Source organism: Pongo pygmaeus, chromosome 11 (assembly GCF_028885625.2).
Source record: "Pongo pygmaeus isolate AG05252 chromosome 11, NHGRI_mPonPyg2-v2.0_pri, whole genome shotgun sequence".
Classification (NCBI taxonomy): Eukaryota; Metazoa; Chordata; class Mammalia; order Primates; family Hominidae; genus Pongo; species Pongo pygmaeus.
In genome coordinates this window covers 127,584,153-127,602,519 of record NC_072384.2, presented here as the reverse complement: position 1 = coordinate 127,602,519, position 18,367 = coordinate 127,584,153, and the positions used below count along the sequence as shown (strand labels likewise).

The window sequence follows — 18,367 nt, the reverse complement described above, 5'->3', positions numbered from 1 at the left end:
CCCACTTGTATTTTTCCTTCCATCATGTTCCATAATTTGCATCATTTAGGCTTACATAGTATCTCAAGGGCTTATTGTCTTTTTTTTTTTTTTAATGCCCATATATAACTTGTTACCACCTTTACTAACTTCCCCACCAACTAGGCTGGTTTGGCTTCTTCTGATCAGCCTTTGGGTGCTCCTTTTCTTCCCTCTAACGTGCTGCCTCCTGCCCCAATGTGGCCAATCATAATCATGCGTGATTGAAACACACAAGCAACCACTGGGGCAGAGTTACCATACTGATCAATACCTGGGTAGGTAAACAAAGATGTAGGCATCATATTTCAAGATCATATGAAGGACTGTGGAAATCGTTACTGAAAAGAGTTTCTTGGGGATGCAAACTTACCAAAAACACAGTTTGTAATGATACAAGAATTTCAATCACTACATAAGAAAACATTCTCCCAGGCATCATGAGTAGTATTAAAGGGAGAAAAACACATAGTCCTTGATCTCAAGGAACCAGCAACCTAAAGCTAATGAAAGAGCTTCAATATTCCCCATGAGGAAACCAGGAAGACGCATCACTGATAGATATGGGTAAGTAGAGGTTTACTTCTAAGAATGGGGACCAAAAAGGCTGTACCTTTTCACTACTATAGCTCTGCTAACCTTGATAATTTGCACTGAAAGGCTCTCTCCCATCACCTACATCAATCAGAAGTCTTACTCACTCTTGTAATGCTAGGTCAGCCCCGATAGAACCAATGGAAGAACTCTTCCCAATTCAAACTCTTCAGCTTTCGGCACCTTCCATTTGGTTGTCTTCATTCAATCATCACCACATCCTGCCAGATGTGTAGGCATTTCTGCACCACTCTGTTCTCTCCTACCAGGATCATAAGCTCTAAAATGGTAGGGGACCCCCTGACATATCTCCCTCTCCCCCACGTCTGGGACAGTTCTGAACACATAATAGCTGTTCAATAAATATATGGACTTGACTCAACAGCACCTGCTTATGACTTCCAACGCTGCCCAGTGAGGTTCTGACACAACTCATTGCCCATGAAGGGAACTGCATGGAGGAATTAGAAGAGGCAGACTGGGAAGGTGCCCGTAGTCCAGCTCTCAAAAGAAGCAGCCAGCACACACGGCCTTGGACCCATTTGCAGAACCCAAATGTTCTGGCAGCACTGGCCTGGCTGGGAAGGGAGGGTGGGCAAAGCACAGTTAAGCCAGGAGGGAAAGCAAGTAAACAAACAGTAGATCCCTCTTGCTCATTGCACAAGAGTGGCACCTTTTCAAAGATGTGTCCATTTATGCATAAGCTGACATGGCAACTGTTAAAGCCATAGTGAAAAGATGTTAGAGAAAGCAGTGGGAAACGGAGTCCGTCTTTTCAATCCACAGCTGAAGTTTCTGTTGTTAAAGAGAAATTCAAAAAAGTAGTCAAAGCCAACTCCTTTTTTATATTTTTGCTTCTCTACTGATGAAGATCCCAATGCTTCCCCATAACTGATTCTCCTTTCCTGTTGAGAGCATGGGAGAATTACACCTCCCCAACCCCTGGTACCCTTCCTGACTAGAACACCCCAAAATAAACAGGGCAGGCCTAGCCCCCACACTCACTTCTGCTGGATAAATCCCTACTTCAAGTCATTTTGATACAGTGAAAAATAGGCCAATTTGCTAACTTTCATTAACGATGATACTCAAACATATTATATAGGCTTATAAAACTTTTACCATAAAGATTTTATGAATACTGTAAGATTAAAAGTTAAAAACCTGGATACTGTTTTTGCCATATGTATTTGTAAAGGAATCTCTCTTTGTTCAAAATGGTAAATGCTTTGAAATTACATATTCATGAATCAAATCACCATTAGTTGATTGCTTAAAACTGTTTTATATGATGAGATCCAAATTCTCCTTTGCCTTTAACAGTTGTTTTTAAAAAGACTGGTCTTAATTGCACTTGTGAGTGCAGGCCAGGACTTGACACCTCATTCCAGATGGCCTGGGAACTCTGTTAGAACTAGCTGAGGGCAGAGTCAGAAGCAAGCTCGACGTGGCACCCTGACTCTGGGCCACAGGGCAGAAACCCATGGAGGCTGAAAGACTGCTCAGACTCCCAGAGGGAAACACAGAGTCCTCTGATGTTTTCTTTAGCGTTTCTTCAAAAGAAAAAGCCCGCAGATTAATAATTTCCATGAAGGGAACTGCATGAAGGAATTAGAAGAGGCAGACTGGGAAGGTGCCTGAGGTCCAGCTCTCAAAAGGAGCAGCCAGCACACACGGCCTTGGACCCATTTGCAGGGCATTCGAGGAGAACCAGGGCTGAGCCAACCAAAGAAATGCCACATGCTGAAGTAGAAAACTCACGTCAGGAGAAGAACAATCATCATACTCTTCTTTATAAAGCCCTTTCAAGATGCCCTTTTCCACTTAGCTTTTACTCCCAATAGAATCATCTCAGTTTTGCAGAAGAGGAAACAGAGGCTCAGAAGGTGTTAGGGACATATCTGAGGTCACTAAGCTAGCATGAAGAACAGCGAACCTTCTGAGTCTCTTCCCACTTCCCCACGTGGCCATCGGTTCTCACATCGAAAGTGTTCGGGGTTGCACCTCTCACCATTCCCGCCCTTCCTGCCCAAACCCAGTGTCCCTTTTCTTCATGGATATGGACATGTGGGAAGCTCACTGCTATCTGAAAACAGAAAAATAAGAGGTTCCAGTGTAAGTTCTCAATTCTGTGGGACTCTGCTGATATCAAAGACGTAACTCTAAAGTTCCCATGTGGGTCTCCTTAAATTCCACTGGCTACTAGCATGGTTCAGCTTTCTAGAACCAAGAAGACCTTGGGTATAACAATACAACAACCCAAACCACAATAATGCCTGATTTGTAATCATGCCAGCTCTTAAGGGTATTTTAAATCCTTCCAACTCAGTGTTTTTGATACAAAAGCCATCTTACTCTCTGAAGAATGGCCTAATTGCTTTGTTTCCAGCTCTGAAAACTACACTGTTTTGAATATGAGTTGATCTGGGGAGAATGTTTTTAAGTATAAAAACTTATTTCGAAGAGAATCACAAAGTTGATTCAGCCACTAACCTACACCGACTACTGTGTGTGTGCTCTGGGTTGGAGCCACACTCGGCACAAGGCTTCCTGGCTGTCCACTCAGTCTCAGGTAAGCTCTGTCTTCTACTTCCCCACCTTTGCATTCATGTGTCAAGTTGTTTCTATAGTTTCCACTTGTGTCATATGATCTACCACCTCTCTTCTTAACCTCCAGCATCCTCTGCAGGCTTTCTCGAAAGGTCTTATCTTTGTGTTTCTGATATGTACTCACATTTGTTCAGCACACAGGAAAGAATCTGGACAAGCTTCCTTGGGGTGGTAGAAGGAGGTGTCCCCATGAGTGTAAAGGAAAAAGTGTTAGTAGGGACTTAGGAGATAGTTTCCCAGCTCTGCCTGGGACTCGTGGAGACACCCTTCACAAGATGCTTCATTTCAGCAGTCTCCAGTTGACTCATACGTGAGAGGAAGCTACTGAAAAAGGGGACTTCCAGGGTCCTTTCCATGACTCTGAAGTTTGACAACCTGTGATTAAATCCCAACTCCTCCGCTTTTTAACTACGCATCCTTGAGCAAGTAGGTTACCCTCTTGCTCTTGGTCTTAGTTTCCTTATCTATAAAATGGGAATACTGAGTAGCTCCTTTGTTGGGTTGTTGAAGGATTAGAAGAGATGATGCATATAAAATGATTAGCTGAGTGCCACATGACAGTAAATGCCTGCTGAACACTGGATGGTATGATTGTTCATCTCTAACGTCATCAAGAATCATGTGCTAAATGTCTACTTGTTCCTATCACTAACTAACTCTGTATAAGAGATATACAAAATGGGCTGGGTGTGGTGGCTCGTGCCTGTAATCCCAGCACTTTGGGAGGCTGAGGCGAGCGGTTCACCAGGTCAGGAGATGGAGACCATCCGGGCCAACATGATGAAACCCCGACTCTACTAAAAATACAAAAATTAGCTGGGTGCGGTGGCATGGGCCTGTAATCCCGTGCTACTTGGGAGGCTGAGGCAGGTGAATCGCTTGGACCCAGGAAGCAGAGATTGCAGTGAGCCCAGATCTTGCCACTGCACTTCAGTCTGGCAACAGAGCGAGACTCTGTCTCAAAAAAGAGATAAATAAAATGACAAAACCAGTGACTTCTTAAAATACAGAGCTCAATTGTTTGCAAACCCTTTGGCGGTGTTTTGTACAAAGCGTTGAGTTGCTAGTTACTAAATATCTGTCTTCTGAGAAATAGATATAAAAAGGTAATTAGTGACTTTCATTAAGCAGCACGCTTTTGTCACATGAAGGAGCCTCTGAGTGACTGACAGAGCTGGAGTGTCCAGCCAAGATCTTCTTTTTCTCTGCTTAGTTAAATCATGCATTGGACATTTACAGGCCTGGGTGAAAAGGCCCTGCTCCAAAGAACTTGGTAGAGAATATGAGTATTTATGAGCCTTGCCTCTGTGTTCTTGTCAATGGAGGTCAGCCCTCAATTTTACTCAAAGAAGCAGTGAGCATGCTTCAAAAAACCTCAGGAACACTGCCCGTGTTAAGATGATTTACCTCAATTACAGCACCAGTAGTAAGATCATAAAATTTATTGATTTGTGGTTCTTGATGAAAAACTGTTCAGTCCTCTACCCTTATGTAAAATGCAGTAGCCTCTGCATTTTACATCTAAGGGAAGAGAAGCAATTTTGTCCAGATAAGAATTGCTAAAAGGAACACGATGAGTTGATGGCCATTTTCCCTACTGTTCGCCATCCGTGTAAATGGAGATGTTTGATTTGCTGGTATTCACAGATCCTGCCCATGATCTGATGAACGCACGATGCCATGCAGTGAAATTATACTGAAGTCGCAGGATAGCATAGTATCTCTCCCTTAAATTAGGGAGCTAAAGAGGCAATCACTTTTTTTCTAAACCAGGAAACCTCTAAATAAATCACCAGTGTTCTCTGGGATTTCTATTGTCAGATGAGGGCAGCAGCATGGGACCCATGTTCTCTCTTTCAAGAATGTTACTTTATTAGCATTCCATGAACTGCAAAGCTTCCAAAACGCCTCCTGAAAGGATGGTTGTTAAATCATTTATCGTCAAAGACTAAAAAGGCCTGGAAGGGACCCCAGGTCTAACAATTTAGCAAGACATTCTTGGAAAAGGGGAGATGCTTAAAGGCAGTAACCACACTTTACTTTTTGAGTCACTAATTATAATATTCTCTCTTTATAAATAGTATGAAATTAACTTAAAATGGTATAACTTTCATACAAATGGAAAATTCAGTTTTGGCTTACGAGAAAGGTAATATTTAGATGTGACTTTAGAGAGAAAACATTCGCATTTCTATCTCTTCAATCAATCAAGACTGCAACAGTGGAGATTCCCTAATTCTGAAATAATATCTGGAATCTCAAAACAAGAAGCCTTGAAATGGAGATCTCTGTGATTTACAGTGGTCAGCACTCTGCATTGTGAAACAGAGATCAACTCAGCCCCTAGTTTACCACTTTACCTGTTGTATTTTTCTCTCCCCACCAGTTGGTTAATGAACCCTTAATGAACACCTTAATAAACACCCTTAATGACTTAAAATCAACAGGCTATAATCCAGTTAACAATCGAGTAAGCTATAACATCAGGTCCACTATGTCAGGTCAGTGTTTCCTACAATATAGACAAGATATGGTCTGACTTCTATAATTCCCCTACCTCCTAAAAAAAGAAAGAAAAGTCAAAGGGAGACAAAGAATATTTGTGGGACAATTGCTACATGCTCACTCTGTTTACTGCACCCCCGTACCCCTACACCTTGAAGTGTATAACTTGATTCATTTTCACAAACTGGACATGTGAGACCAATATCCAGATCAAGATACGAGGATATTTCTGAAAATACCACAATATTTTCTGCACTCATAAGCCACCATATGCCCCCTTCCAGTTACTATACCCCGATACCCAACAGTACCCACGATCCTGATTTCTAAGTATAGATTTTTTTCCCTATTTTTGTCCATAAGTGGATCCATACAATATGTACGCCTTGTGAGTGGCTTCAATTTACATTATGCTTGTGAGATTCATCCACATTGTTATAAGTGGTTTCCATCCTACTTATCCCTCCAAGTAAAATTTCCTTTTCTATTTTATAGGTGAGGAATCGAGGCTCAAAGATTTTAAGCAACTTGGCAAAGCCAAATAGCTGGTCAGTGGCTGAGTCAGGAACTCAAACCTAGATCCCTGCCTACTCTCCTTCAGACATGAGATGTTCCAGTTGTCTTCCTCAGCCCCTACATCAGCATGTGTAAACCTCCAGAATGTATTATTGCCTTAATTACGACTTGGAGACAGGGTCTGTTTAAAAGACAGCAGAAACAATGCATCTTCTGCCTTAAATAAGGCTCACTGCAAATAGTAAGGCTTTATTTTGGATAACTGGATGCATCTAGAATCAGGATCTCCTTTGACAAGGAGTAAGGTTTGGCAATAGATAGGTCCAGCTGCAAAAGTCAGCCTTGGTAGTTAACTCTCAAGTATTTTCTAAAATAGAGAACAGTTTATAACTTCTTACAGGAATAATTCTCTATGCTCGTTCTATCTCTTAATATATCTATATCTATGTATATGAGGTCTGTAAAATGATAGAAAAAGTATGAAAATCCTTCGAAATCCTACCTTCCTCTCAGAAGCTCCAGGGCCAATGTGTCTGCTCGGAGGGGCAGCTGGAGCCCCCGGCCTCTTCTGATGTTTCTGATACAGATTCCACACCAGTCCGCGGAGAGGGCCAGCCTGGCACAGTGCGGGCAGCCACTCTCCACCTCGCACAGCCTCAGTATTTGCTCAACTCCACTTTGAGGACCCTGCAGCCTCAAAGGATTCCTTAGGTCCAAACTGCGGCCTGCTTCAGGCTTCCCAGGCATCTGGGTCCTTTGCCTGTTCTGACCTTTATCTTGGGGTCCAGGAGACTTGCCATTGTCTCTTTATGACCTAGTTTTCCTGAAGATGTTCAGGTGGGGCATAGTGGAAGGGAAAGACAGGGGAAGAGACTTACAGTGGCCTCCTCAGGGCCCTGATACGAGTCCCACTCCCAACCTCTTGCTTCTTGATCTTGAGATTGTCTTTGGGTAAGTTTTAATTTCATTATTTTAAAAAGAAAAGAGTAGTGAGGGCAAGAGTGTTTAAATGATAATACACTGAGCTCAAAATAGAATAAAATATTGCCTCCTCCTGAAACACACTGGGTCCTGACCCTGCTGCTTGCCACCTGCTATGACTTTCATCCTAAGAGAATGGTGGCAGCTGGATTCTCCCATTCTCAGATTTTAGCAGCCCTGGCCCTATGCATAGAAGTTTTCATCAAACAGCAACCGTTGCCCAGTTTGCTGCAGTGGTCCTTAATTTGAAGTGTGCACAGAAATGAAGAACCTGTTCAAAATGTAGATTATTGGATCCCCTCCACCCCCTCACCACAGATTCTGATGCAGTAAGTGGTGGTTGGAGCCCAGGAACTTCATTTTAACGAGCACCCAGATGACTCTGTTGCAGATAATATATCAAGTCACTGAGAAATGCTGTGGCAAATGAATTCACTTCAACCAGATGTGGGTTCATATCTGGGCTCCACCAGGATCTGGCACAGGTCACTTCCCTCCCTGGGCCTCAGGCCCCTCATCTGTACCCGGAGGGGGGCCTGGACCTCTGACTCCCACACAGAGGTTCGAGTGTCCATGATTGTTTGGTTCCCAGTGAGACACAGGGGTCGGGTGGCGGAGAGATGGGAGAGTGCAAATGTGTCACACCAGCAACCCGTCTCATTGGCCAGTTGCCTGGGCAGCTTCTCTGGAGACTGTTGCTCGTCCTACCAGCTATAGCTGCTCATGACTTTTGGCAGCTGGGCAGAGAAGCAGCCATGCTATGCTCCTTGGTAATGTCCTCCAACACATTTTGTCTCTCTTCAGTGCCGTCCTCCCATCCCAATGTTTAAATTTTTTTTTTTTTTAATTATACTTTAAGTTCTGGGATACGTGTGCAGAACGTGCAGGTTTGTTACATAGCTATGTATGTGCCATGGTGGTTTGCTGCACCCATCAACCTGTCATCTCGGTTATAAGCCCCAGATGCATTGGGTATTTGTCCTAATACTATGCCTCCCCTTGCCCCCACCCCCCGACAGGCCCTAGTGTGTGATGTTCCCCTCTCTGCGTCCATGTGTTCACATTGTTCAACTCCCACTTATGAGCGAGAACATGCAGTGTTTGGTTTTCTCTTCCTGTTACTGTGCTGAGAATGACGGTTTCCAGCTTCATCCATGTCCCTGCAAAGGACATGAACTCATTCTTTTTTATGGCTGCATACTGCATAGTATTCCATGGTGTACATGTGCCACATTTTCTTTATCCAGTCTATCACTGATGGGCATTTGGGTTGGTCCCAAGTCTGCTATTGTGAATAGTGCTGCAATAAGCGCACACGTGCATGTGTCTTTATAGTAGAACGATTTATAGTCCTTTGGGTGTATACCCAGTAATGGATTGCTGAGTCAAATGGTATTTCCGGTTCTAGATCCTTGAGGAATCACCACACTATCTTCCACAATGGTTGAACTAATTTACACTCCCACCAACAGTGTAAAAGCATTCCCATTTTCCACATCCTCTCCAGCATCTGTTGCTTCCTGACTTTTTAATGATTGACATTCTAACTGGCGTGAGATGGTATCTCACTGTGGTTTTGATTTGCATTGCTCTAATGACCAGGGATGATGAGCTTTTTTCCATATGCTTCTTGGCCACATAAATGTCTCCTTTTGAGAAGCATCTGTTCATATCCTTTACCCGCTTTTTGATGGGGTTATTTTTTTCTTGTAAATTTTTTTAATAAACTTTTTATTTTGGAATAATTTTAAATTTACGTAAAAGTTGCAAAGATACTACAGACAAGTCAATTCCCTAAACGTTAACATCTTACCATACATTTGTCGAAACTAAGAAACCAACATTGATACATTCCTCTGAACTAAATTCCAAACATTTAGATTTCACCAGTTTTTTCACTAATTTCCTTTTTCTGTTCGGGGTCCAATCCTGGAGACCACAGTACATTTTGTTACCAAGTCTCCTTAGTCTCTTTTGGTCTGTGGCTCTGAGTCCTTTCTTGACCCCCATGACCTTGACAGTCTTGAGTGGCAGCGGACAGATATGGTGAAGAATTTCATTCGGTCTGGTTTGTCTGCTATTTGTCCTCATGGTTAGACTGGAGTTATGGGTTTTGGTGAAGAATACCACAGAGGTGAAATGCCCTCATCACATATCAACGTGCTGTCAACATGACTTATCACTGGTGACGTTAACCTTGACCACTTAGATAAGCAGTGCTTTCATCAGTTTTCTCCACGTTGAATTTTTTCTTTTTAAAATGAGTTCCAGGGGAATAAAGCTTTGGCCTTTGCCACTAAGAGTTACCTGGATAAACTGGAAAAGGCAGGGGTGGGCATCTCAAGGTGGCTTTGTCGCTCTTGGGCATGAGTAGGATATAATGGTTTGGAATCATCCCTAACCTTGCTGGGTTCTGCACCCCTCATTCCAGGTGAAGTGGGATCTGCTAACATTGGTGTGGGTGTGTGAATTACCAGGAAGGCTGTTTAAGAAATAGTTGCTGATTGGGTGGGCTTGCCACAGAGCCCAGGCCGCTGTAGCTTTAATGAGCTCCCAGGTGACTCTGATGTACATCAGCCTTTGAGAACCACTGAGCTACAGCTCAGATTTTTCTTGCAACTGAAAATATCCACCCAAGTTTCATTCTGGTATTTATATCTGCCAGCAGGTGGAACCAGAGGCCTATGACATTAAATCTGCTGAAGAAAACTAGGACAAATTCCAGTCAACAAAGCATTCCGCATCGTAAGCAGAATTAGGGTTATTTTGAAACAGATGGGCGCTACAGAGGCTGCTGCACTGAATATTATGGAGTTTATTGTCTAGATGGCCCGAAACCCAGGAATTATTTGCCAGCATCTAGCAGTTTCTATGTCATATCAGAATTCTTCCAGAGCAGAGGAGACTGACAAGGCACTGGGAGAGATATAGATACAGATATGGATAGGAATGCAGATAGTTTAACCAGTTCTAATTCCAAATTTCCTCCTGCTATTGTGCACGCTGCCTTGTGTTAGTGAGTGCTTTGCAGGAATGATCCAGAGCCTCCTAAATATGCTAACTCCAAATCAGAGGAGATAAACAGACACAATCTATGGTAATAAGACAATCAATCCTGGATGCAGTAATACTCAAAATGATCTATGTTAGGCCTAACCAGGTGGTACTGGTTACTGGCCCACATTTTCACTCAAGCCCCCCACTTGTACTTGCCCCCAATCCTGCTCTTTGCTTCTGCCCCTCCTCCCCGTCCCCTGCCCCAACCCCCAGGAGAGCATCAGAAGGGCGGAAGTGAGATAAAAGGCCCATCTAGCTCTCATTCTGACTGTGCCTGATGCCTGATTCAGAGTGCACACTGCTGTCTAAGGACACTCAGAACTTGGTTTGCCTTGGGGGTTTCTCTGGCCTAACACTGAGTGTACAAATACAAGACCAGGGCTTATAAATTGAGTATCCCATGAGTTCTAGGAATCTGCAAAAGTCTCCAGCACCAGTGGTTCCTTTCAGGAGAATATTTCTAATTCCTTAGCCTATGACCCCAGGGCGTTAGCCGTTGCAGTTCTGCCTGGTCCGCCTAGGCTCAGAGAGGTCACGAAGACTGTCATGGACTCAATGTTTGTGTTCCCTCGAAATCCATATGTTGAAGTCCTAACCCTCAATGTGATGGCATGTGGAGGTGGGGCCCTTGGGAGGTAATTAGGTTTGTATGAGGACATGAGGGTGGAGCCCCCATGCTGGCACTGGTAACCTTATCCAGGAATGAAGACGCCAGAGCTTGCACTCTCTGCCAATGTGAGGTCGCAGTGAGAAGGCGGCCATCTATAATCCAGGAAGAGGGACCCCACTATAACCTGATCATATTAGTACCTGGAACTTCTAGCCTCCAGAACCGTGAGAAATAAATTTTTGTTGTTTAAGCCACCCGGTCCATGGTAGTGTTTTGTTAAGGTGGCCTAAATTGACTAAGACAGCATCTTTGAAGTTGGCAGCTTGGCAACTGGTAGTTCAGCAGGTGCTGGCTGTCACAGCTGCCGGGCAGGCCCCCAGTGATCAGAGGGGTGAACAGATGTGCTTTCTGGTGGAGAAGAAAGCACATCTTTCTTGGGACTCTGTCCTAAGCGGTGGCTTCATAACTGCCTGGGACAGCAGCTCGCTCCCTCCAAGGGACACAATGCCAGCTGCATGGCTCACCCTCCTATATGAGCAGGGGCAGTTCCTCCATTCACAAATAACAAGATCCCCCACACCATTGCGTTTTGCCCAGGCTCTCAAATCTCCTGTTCAGATAAAGGTATAAAGAAGCATTTTTGATAATATTTAGACCTGTTTTGTTTTTTTCTCACTCCCTTCCACTTGAGTTTCAAGCCAGAGAGATGGCCCAATTTCCAGTCCTTCAAACCAAGGATCAAGAGAATGTTTTCATTGACTTTTGAAATAAAAGACCATTTGAAATTAGCCAACATTTCCCTCAGAAACCTCAATCTTCTTAAAACACTCCTTAACCTTTGCACATGAAAAAAAGTACAAGTAAACATCATCCCAAGCATTCAAGGAATAAGGAAAAAAAAAGCCAAGCCAGTGGGAAAAGAACTTTGAAAAGGGACAAAAAGTTGGCAACTTCTGCTGAGAACAACCATCCCCGAGTGGTCAAGTTTAGGTCACCCCTGGACAACTACCACAGATAACCATGTGTCTCATAAAACAAGGCTGTTGGGCTTGGGAAAAGAAGTGGATTGAGGTGGCTGGCCCCTAGGCTAGGTGGCCTGACTGACTAGCAGCAAATAAAGTGAACCACGTAAGTGGCCCCAGGTCCCACACCTACCCAATACTTCCGTGCCACATTCCCGCAGAAAACACAGCATGCTTCGAAGGGCTAAAGACTAGATGCCGGATCTAGAACAGTGATTCTCAAACTCATGTTAGAGAGCTTGGTGAGAGGCAGATTCTAGGGTTCTAATGGAAGATTCCAGATCAATGTCTGTTGGAGGACCCAGGAATGTGCATTTTTTAACACGCACCTCAAGTGAGCTGAATGCCCACATGCCCCACTTTGAGAAACTTTGATCACAGGAATGCCATACTGTGTTTTGTGGTTATGTTTGCCTTTGACCATTTGCACTAGCATGGCATTTGGTTTTGTACAAGTAGGTTTCTGGTGACATTTATTATAAGTCAAAGACTCTGGTAGTTTCCTAGGTTATGCTATGCTCAACCTTGGATGACGTAGATTTTAAAAGATACCAGTGCAACCCAACTATCCTGAAACACACAACAAACACAATTGTTAGTTAAAATTCTATTTGTGATGACACTAGAGTAGAAGAAACTGGCCCAATGTCACTCACCCGGTCCTAGGAACAAAGGAATTCACCTCTGGATCCCTGGTGTCTGGTACATAGTGGGTGTATCATAAATGCTTGAGCAATGAATGAAAGAACAAGCTAACACACCATTAGGGCAAATTTCTATTTCTGGCCTCAGCCACTAAATAGCTCTCAAATCCTGAGACACAAATAGTGAGGAACAGGTGAGTGGGGGCTACAAACCCATAGACTTTGGAACGCAATCCAGTCTATTTGTTTTCTCTATGAAATTCACAAGCTTTGCCTGGGCTCTGGGGTTCTGGACACATTAAAGAACATTCAGTAGCTAGAAATAGGCTGAGATATGAGATGTATTACATCTATTGATGCTGAATGCTGTCTTAAATGTTTTAAAAGTTCAAATTATCTTTACTTTTTAACTACCATAAGCCTGATTAGTACAAAACTACAGGTCCAGAAATACCAATATCAATGCATAATTACAAAAACAATCCCTGACCTAGGAAATTGTCCCTGAGATTATCTGCAGCCTAGGAGAACACAGTGGTCCAAAGCCCTTATTAAAGCTGACAGCCACCTGGCATCCATCTTTTGCAGGTGGAACTAGAGGAAGACAAACTGCTCTGAGAAAAACCTGCAATTAGAATGAGTCATGGCTGATATCAAAGGTACCCAAATCATCAGGGACATGGCTGAGGGAATCACTGGGAACCTCCCAGCCCAACCCTAACAAATGTGAGGCCTGTGGCCAGATGTGTGCTTGCTGGGCAAGAAAAGAAAAGAGGGCGGGGGGAAGTTGAAAATATGTGAAAGAGGAACGATATACTTATCAAAAGTATGACAGCCATGAATTTTGAGAGGTAGCAGCTTGTGGTTTAGGAAACCAGGGTGGGCTTCTCCACAAAGGTCTAGATAACTTGGACCATGAGGGCAATGCAACCTTTATCCGTTTGGAGTGGATAAGCTCCAAGAGATACGTGGCAGTGAGAAGCCATCTGGAGAAATGCACAAACAAGCAGGAGCCCTTGCTCTCTGCACCCCAGAGCTGAGAAATTCTTATGTGGGTCAGAGTTAGCCTAGAATTGTGGTGGCTGGGAAGCCAGTTTCTGTGATGTGAAAAACTGTCTGAGAAGTATGATGGTCATTTTAAAACCATGCCTGTTTCTGTATTTGATGGCATTTAACCCTGAGTCTAATTAACCACTTTTTGTGGTTCTTTTAGGTCTGATTAACTCATTATCCCTCTCCCAAATCCTAATCTTGTGCCCCATTAGAGAAAGTGTGTGTGTATGCGTGTGTATGTGTGTAAATGTGCATGAGTGCATGGATGTGTGTGCCTGCATGTGTTTGCATGAGTGTGTGCTTATATGTGTGTGCTAACCTACAGAGGCAGGAGGCAATTCTGTGACTGAAACCTAACATCTTTTTTTTTTTTTGAAGTTCAATGAGCTCCTTTATTTATTTATTTATTTTTTATTATACTTTAAGTTCTAGGGTACACGTGCACAATGTGTGGTCTCATTACATAGGTATACATGTGCCATGCTGGCCCGCTGCACCCATCAACTTGTCATTTACATTAGGTATTTCTCTCAGTGCTATCCCTCCCCCTATCCCTCACCCCATGACAGGCCCCAGTGTATGATGTTCCCCACCCTGTGTCCAAGTGTTCTCATTGTTCAATTCCCACCTATGAGTGGGAACATGCGGTGTTTGGTTTTCTGTCCTTGTGATAGTTTGCTCAGAGTGATGGAAACCTAACATCTCTTACAAACAAGCCAATCCAGCCTCAGGAAGGCCAAGGAGTGTCTCAGACTGGTTTTACACCCTTGAAATGGCCTGCCTCAGTCTGAAACTGAACTAGAATTAAACTCAGAAATTATTTTAAAATGGTCTCTGCTATGGAGAGATATTCAATAACAACAAAAAATGAGTTATTCCTACATGCCTATTAATAGACATTAATTATTAATAAATTCTAGTAAAATAAAACTTATTTTATGAACAGAAAAAGAAAATCCCAGAACTAAATTTTTTAAACATCAATCCCAAGTTAGGAACCTAGAATTAGGCTAATCTTGGGTAACTGAAGATTTAGATAAGGGAAGACGAATATGTTGCTCTCTGAACTTCATTGGAAGTATCTAAATATGTGCTTTGGCCAGATAAAAAGCTAGCAGAGAAAGGACTATATGGTTTTAAGACCATATAGGAGCCCTATATGGTTTTAAGACCACAAGGAGCCCTAAAGATTTAATCAAGTGTGGATGGGAGACTGTGTATGAGATGCATCCAGGATGACATCATAAAAATCATGCACTTCCAGAACACGAGGGGTGTCTTCAGGATGGTAATCTGACTTGCTCATGTCAGAGATGGGAAATGGAAGTTCAGAGAAGGTAAATGGTTTTCCTAAGAGCTAAGAGGCACAGAACCACACCCCAAATCTCCTGTTTTCTCTTCCAGGCATTTCATTCTGCTTAAAACCTTGCTTACCAAATCTGGAGTGGATACTGGTGTCTTACAAAGCTGCCCTTCTGCTACCTGGCACTGGTGGGGAACGAGAGTAGGGCATGGGTTCTGAACCAGAAAGAGCTGAGGTTGAATACTGGCTTTGCCTCTTATTTTGTGCCCTAGGATGTGTTACTTTACTCACTGATCCTCAATTTTCTTATCTGTAAAATCTAGCTCATGGGTGTGTTGAGGACCAAATGAATTAAAGGATGTGAGCACCTGGGTCAAAGCAAAGAAAGGTAAGTGGTGCTGACTGTTACACTAATGACCCCCTTTCTAGGCTGCCCTTCTCAGAAATGCCACCACTATCCCTCCGGTTAGTCACACAAGCCCAGACCCTAGAGTCTTCCTTGACACCTTCCTCTTCCACTCGTCCTGCCCCCAAATTCAATCCATTAAAACCTGTCATTTTAACCTGAACATTCCCAAATGTGTCCATTCTTCTCTATCTGTCCTGTCACCGACTCTGTTTGAGTCACCTGTATCATGGGCTTAGACCAGTGCCTGAACCGCTGTGATGGTTAATGTAGGTGTGAACTAGACTGGCTTGAGGGATGCCTAGATGGCTGGTGAAGCAGTGCTCCTGGGTGTTTCTGAAAGTTGCAAGAGACTGACTGACATTCAAGTCAGGCGACTGAGAGAGGAAGATGCGCCCCAATGTGGGTGGGCACCATCCAGTGGACTGCCAGTGTGGCTAGAACAGGGCAGACAGTAGAAGGGTACGCAGCCTGCTGAGTCTTCTTGCTCTTCCTCTCTCCTCCTGTGCGGGATGCCTGCTTCCTCTCCTCCTGCCTTTGAATATGATGAGCCAGCCAAGTAAAAAGGGATCCCAGAGAATCTCCAACTGACCTGTGCAATGGGAGGATGGGGTGGGGTCTCGGGAAGTTCCAGCCATTTGCAGGGGGGAGGAGCCTGGCCCCTCCTGTTCCTGGGTGGTGACCTGGGATTCAATTGGTGAGATGGGGACCTGTTAACAGGAACCATCTTGCTTTGCTTTTTTCCTTTTTTCACCCAATAAATTCTGCTTTTCTCACCCTTCTATGTGTCCACGAGCCTTACCTTTCCTGGTTGTGTGACAAGAACCCAGTTTTTAGCTGAACTGAGGAGAAAGTCCTACAACAATAAGACTGCAGTTTCTTCAGTCTTTGGACACTGGGACTTTCAGCAGTGGCCTCTTGGGGGCTCTTGGGCCTCAGGCCTCAGACTGACGGCTGTGCTGCAGGTTTCCTTCGTTTTGAGGCTTTTGGACTGGGAATGAGCCACACCAATGGCTTCTCCCTTTCCCCAGCCTGCAGATGGCCTATCATAGGACTTTGCTTGTAATCACTTAGCTGATTCTTCATAATAAACTCTTTTTTATACATACCTACATCCTATTGGTTTCTGTCCCTCTGAAGAACTCTAACACAACCCTAAACCATTTCCCCGCACTCGCTCCTGTCTTCCTACCAGCCATGCTCCACACAGTAGCTGGGAGAGCTTTTCAAAAACAAACATCGCTCCTTGCTTCACGTCCTCTGGCTCTTGGCTCAAACACAACTTCTCCAGGGAAGTGACTGTGTCCTCTGATCACCCCCAATGAGGGTCCTTTGCCTGAAGCTCTCACAAGATCCCCTCTCTTCACAGCACCTGATGCCATGGTTAGTGATTATTCGTGAATCTAATCATTTTGACAGCTTACATTCTCACTGGGTTATGAGCTCCATGGGGGCAAGGACAGTGACGGTTTATGTCCACATTCTATGCCTGGGGATGAATAAATACATGAACAAATGCAGGAACGGAAGGAGGTGTAGAGTGCTAAATATTGCCTTCATTATACAGATGTAAAGACTGAGGCTTGAGGTAGGTGGGCAGTTTCTTGAGGTCTCACGCCAGAAAACGGTATGGTCCATATGTCCAGGGGTCAGATCCAAGCCCAGTGCTCTTCATATTCCACCAGTTTGCTTTGGACACCAGTACACACATCTTTCCCTTTACCATCCAACCTTTCTCTACTCCAACTAGTGGCTTAGCAAAAAATTAGAGATTTTTAATGGGGGGCTAGCAGGCTATAGGAAGGGTTGTAATTGGTACATGGAGAAAAAAGAGTGCAAATTGAATATTTGAATTAAAAAAAAAGATGATCATGAAAAGGTACAAAATGTGTTGCTGTTTAGACCAAGTGTAACAGTGTTCTAGAATTTTTTCTATGGATCTGAAGACAGATTAAGGGCAAGTGACTTGGCAAAAGGCCTAGACCTGTTTTCAGGTAATTGTCTCAGAGTAGAAAAAAATAAGGGCAGTACAAGCTCCAGTGAGGGCACTATACCAACATGATGGATCTAAATGGAACATACTTCTATGAGTCATTTATAGCTTTAAATACTATAGAGAAAAGAATGCATAAAACATGCCCAAACAGCCTCTTTTTGATGTGGTGAACTCTTTTAAAACCACATTGTTCAAATTTACGTTAAAATGCAAACTCTTCATGTTTACGATGGTACTGTTGGAGGAACTCAATATAAAAGTACAACTGCTACATTTCAAAGACAAGACTTAGAACAATAGGCCAATTCCCAGTGTGAATTTATGAGCTGCTAAACCTCAAAAGATTTCTTCAATTAGCAATGAAGACTCTTGACATATTTGCAGCCTGATACAGGGGCTGCTCTTTACATAATTTGGGGTGTATCAGAACTTTTCCTTACTTTTATTTACGTTGGATGACAACTATTATGCTTCTCCCTCTGCAGCGTTTGATCCTGCTAATTACGCTACAGGGCCAGGGTGGTGTTTCACAGTTCACCATTGCTCCTGGGGCAGGCTACAAATTATACATAATGCACTGCATTGTAATTGCTGCATTGTGAACTTCACTCGCCTTTCCAACACAAAATACCGACATCTAAGTTGTTTTATTATTAAAAACCATAAGGGATTCTTTTGGATTATAAACATCTGAAGACATAACATTCTCATGAATTCCAGCCAGCTATTTTGGACACTCAGTGGGGCAGACAAGGCTGAAAAGCAAAGCAAATACCCTTCATATTCGTGTTTACAGAAAAAAAGGAGGCGGCAGTCATGAAGGCAAGACTGTGTTAAATGCAAAACTAAAGGGAGGGGGAGCTTGCCGAAGGGGAGACACAAACTGAACTGGGAAACCAGAGACGCGAGATATCCAGTGATGCTCCTTGACTTCTCTGGGCCTCAAGTTCCTCATTTCCAGAACAAAGGCACAGAAACAAATGACCAAAAAAATCCCTTTTTCCATGAAGACAGGCATTCAGGAGAGCAGTGGCTTGTTTCTGAGTCTCACT

General features: G+C 43.5%; 1 protein-coding gene across 9 annotated transcripts in view; it reads right to left on the bottom strand.

The window, feature by feature from the left end:
* Positions 1 to 18,367, bottom strand: part of RHBDD1 (rhomboid domain containing 1) — a 164,414-nt gene that overhangs the window by 4,039 nt on the left and 142,008 nt on the right. The gene's annotated exons all lie outside the window — the stretch shown is intronic.